Source organism: Nestor notabilis, unplaced genomic scaffold (genome assembly GCF_000696875.1).
Source record: "Nestor notabilis isolate BGI_N333 unplaced genomic scaffold, ASM69687v1 scaffold8162, whole genome shotgun sequence".
In the NCBI taxonomy this organism is placed as follows: Eukaryota; Metazoa; Chordata; class Aves; order Psittaciformes; family Psittacidae; genus Nestor; species Nestor notabilis.
This window is the reverse complement of record NW_009919631.1, coordinates 31,988-35,069: the sequence shown is the minus strand read 5'-3', so window position 1 is coordinate 35,069 and position 3,082 is coordinate 31,988.

Below are 3,082 nucleotides of genomic sequence, written 5' to 3'. Positions count from 1 at the left end.
AATAGCCTGGGGCTGATTGACTTTTATTCTCTCTAGTGGCTTTGCAGTTAATACCCATGTCTCCTAAAGTCTGGCTTGGTGTGAATCATCTGTGTTGTCAATAGCTTGGGTGAACATGCCCATGTAGCTGTCCAGCCAGGTAGAGCAGTGTGTGTTAGCAGAGGTGTTCTTCAGGCTGAGTTGAGATTCTTGTCTGTCTCCTAAATGACATCTGTGATTGACAGATACCTGACATAGTATCCTGGGATACCCACTCATCACCTGAAAGCCTCTTGCACATGGTTATTGTACCTCCAGAGCAGACATTGCTTTCCTGTGGAGGAATCTTCTGTGTTCTTGCAGTGGCTGTTTCTGGGGGAGTGTTCACTGCATACTTCCTGTGCTGACAGCTTAGCTTCTCTGACAAACTTTTGCCTGAGATTTAAGAGACAAAAGTACAGTGTTTGTTACTAACGACTGCCCCTGTCTTCTTCAGTCCACATCATTTCCCAGTCTGACATGGTCAAGTTACAGAATCAGTGTTTTTAGAGGCTGGATTCATTTTATTTGTGACCAGGCAGTCCTGGAGACTCAAGCTGCCAAGTATCTGTCAATAATCAACCAGAGGATATCTTATCTTTTTCTTTTTCCCTTGGCTAAACACATTGTAAGGGCTAACACACCATGAATAATAGTCATAAAAAAACACATCCCCTGTAAATCTGTCCCAGCTGTTACTAGGCTGAATTTATGACAGCAATATGTAATCAACTGTTTTCAAGAAGAGGCTTGCTAAAAGTTGTGGGTCTAGCAAGAGATGTGTGCTTTCTGGCCTGTAAGAGTCCATCTGGAAATGGAGAAATGTGGGAGGTGTAATGTGGACAGAGACTTAGGGGCCTTGTTTTTGTCTGAACCCACAGCTGTTGTGCTAGCTGTCTAACCTGAGACAACCAGTGGGAAAAGGATTTGCAATCACCATCTTCTGTTCAGTATCTGGTATAAGCAATGCTTGAGAAGTCTGATTCTGCTCTTGCTAACCTCCATCTGCTGCTCTTCAGTTTCTTCCTCTCTGTATTGTGAGATGTAGATATCTCAACCACCATAGCAAATGAGTTGTTAACTGTTGGACATCTTTCTGGCTATCTACTGCTGATATTAAGAGAACTTGAATTTTCATTGATTTCCACTTGAATTTGGGCTTGAGTTCCGCTTTCTGATCATCTCTTGGGTGTCCTCATTCTGGTGGCTGCTAGAGCTCTTGGTTTTTAGCTGTTTTCCTGTTCTTCAGACTTTTTGCATGCTGGCTGTTTCAGGGGTCTGGCAAATTATACGTCAGCACTTTTCTACCCTTAGAATATCTTTCATACAAATACTAGTTTGAATCATAGAATAATTTAGGTTGGAAAAGACCTTTAAGATTGAGTCCAACTGTTAACCCAGCACTGCCAAGTCCACCACTAAACTATGTCCCTAAGTGCCAAATGCATACAAACTGTCTTTCATTTGTGTTCTGGTGTTTGAGACATTAGGATCCATGTTTTACATGATCCTCTGTATAACAGTGATGGCTTCTATTTTGATGTAACATGGCTCTGTCAGCTTCAGCTCTGAGAGGGTCCTGGGGAAAAACTGAGCATCAGAAATTGTCTAATTCAAAAAAGCTTGCATGGAAAAGTGATTGTGTCACATCATAGTAGGATTATATGTTAGGATTTAGGCTGCTGACAAATTAGGCTGACAAGGCTTCACATTGCTAACAAACTTGGAGCAAGTGTCTGAAATGCCTCTTCAGTGTCTCAAGCTTAGTGGAACCCAGCATTATGGGAAGTCATTGAGGTGATTTCTGCATCCAAGCAACAGTATTGATACAAACAACATGCAAGTTCAGATAAGCGTAATCAAATTGTATGCCTCAGGTTGTAAGATTCTATCTGCATGGGTTGGGGAAGCGTGCTCTCCAGTGCTTGCCATGGGGGCTGGCAGCTGGCCAGGCCTTGCCATTGATTCGCCTGTCAGACTATTAGGGAAGAAAAAGTTCCATTCAGCATAAATAACAGTAATGAAATCCATTGCTCAGCTGTTTTCTTTTGCTTTCTTAAAAGCATTGTGTCTTGGAGGTGGCCAAGAGCAGCAGGTTATAGAATGCAATCTGTTCTTCTGAGCTTTCTGCCATTAGTGCTTCAGTGTTTTTAAAGTCTCTTGAGATGGGTTAGGCATCCCAAAAGTGCAATTTCTATGGGCATACAAGCCTTTTCCATCTTTGACTTGGGCTCCTGGGTTCATGGGAGAGGATTCTTCCTGCCAGAGTAGTCTGGCTGTTGTAGTATTTGACTAACAATGAAGATATATTAATACCATGCCCTGGAGAAATGACTGCTGAAACAAACTGTCAGGCCAGTGCAAGACTTCCTGTCGTCTGAGGGGATCTGGGTAAAATCTACAGCCACCAAATAGCAGATTTATAGGCAGGGCTGTTGCAGCTGTGGTAAATCTAATGTCAGCTGAAACACGCAGATCTTTTCAGGCATGTTGCAAGAATGGCTTTCAGTGTGGTAGGGCAGCCTTCCCTGATCCCAGGCAAACATCAGGAACTCTAGAGACACCTGGAAATTCATAGAATCATAGAATAGTTAGGGTTGGAAAGGACCTTAAGATCATCTAGTTCCAACCCCCCTGCCATGGGCGGGGACACCACGCATTAAACCATGTTGCCCAAGAGAAATTAATAAAATTTTTATTAATTAATGAAACTAAAAGTAGAAGGAAGTTGGTGGGGGCAAGTAGCACCAAAATGTTTCACTGGGCTGGGATGTGGGAGGGAGTTGGGTTTGTTACCAGAGTTACTGCTTGTTTGCTCAGTGCTCTTCTTGGTTTTTTGGTTGTTGTTTCCTCCATCCCCCAGATGTGTAGTGTGAATGCTTTCTGAATATTGTGATTGTTTTTCTGAACAGAGGTAAAAGATCAAACACTGCTTCAATTTCAGAATGTAGGTAAAACCCATCTATTCCTTCCTTTCCCATGTCTAACACCTTGCTCACAACACAGTTTGTCAGAATGTATTTCAGTGCTGCAGGCCTCTGTGCCTTGGGTTTCCAGGTGTATT